This window comes from Octopus bimaculoides, chromosome 2 (assembly GCF_001194135.2).
Source record: "Octopus bimaculoides isolate UCB-OBI-ISO-001 chromosome 2, ASM119413v2, whole genome shotgun sequence".
Classification (NCBI taxonomy): Eukaryota; Metazoa; Mollusca; class Cephalopoda; order Octopoda; family Octopodidae; genus Octopus; species Octopus bimaculoides.
The window spans coordinates 98,650,459-98,651,401 of record NC_068982.1 but is presented as its reverse complement, the minus strand read 5'-3'; the positions used below and the strand labels follow the sequence as shown (position 1 = coordinate 98,651,401).

General features: G+C 35.0%; 1 protein-coding gene across 2 annotated transcripts in view; it reads left to right on the top strand.

Annotated features, from left to right (window-relative positions):
- LOC106871563 (uncharacterized) overlaps window positions 1-943 on the top strand; it is a 30,738-nt gene that overhangs the window by 6,648 nt on the left and 23,147 nt on the right. The gene's annotated exons all lie outside the window — the stretch shown is intronic.

The following is a 943-nucleotide window of genomic DNA, read 5'->3' as shown; positions in this document are numbered from 1 at the left end:
TATATATATTCTTCTACTACTAAGCATTGACCTGTCCTCTAAGTAACCTAACCTATATTCCCAAATTCTTCATTCCACCATTTTACTACCCCTACCTCCTCTCTCTGCTCCTCACTTAGGCTCTATCACTACATACCTGACACTCCTTTACAATTTATCCTCTCATCTTTTTATTACCTCATATCTTTCTCTCTCTATCACCCTCACCTCCCCATTCCTCATATCAATTTAACCTGACTGACCACTAACCAGTACACTTTCCCTCTCTTCATTTCTCTATTATCTCTCTCCCCGCTTTTCTTTTTTCTTTCTTCCTTTCTTTTTTCCTCTCTTCCTGTTTTTTGATGTGACCTTACAAATACATTCCCAACTTTTTAGTCACTTCAAAAAAAAAAAGGACCTCGATTCAATAACACCGTTTACAAACTCTGTGCTTGGAATGACCAATCTTAAATACTATTGCAACTTAATCACAATGTACAGGAATCTTATATATATATATACTATTCTGTGTAAATAGTGGAATTGAAGATACAATGTCCCTGCATATCTCACGTCTATTTTCATTCCTCCACCTCACTCTCTTTTTCATATCTTATCTAGAATAACTATTGCTTAACCATTTTCTCACACCGTCTCCGATGAAGAGATATATAAAATATCCCGGAAACAGGTGTATGACCTATTTATAAATGTTCTGAAATCTTTCACAGCCTTGGATTTTTTATCTCATTCTGTCAATTTTTGTATATATACACATGCTGATATGTGACATACGTTGGACTCATCATTCGCATAATCACCGAACCTGGAGCTTAACTATAGTCTGTCCATAGCACTTACTCAGCATTACCTGATACCTTTGGGTCTTCTTGACACCATTATCTCTCATAACCTCAATTTCTTGCTATATATCGCTATATATATATATATATATATATAT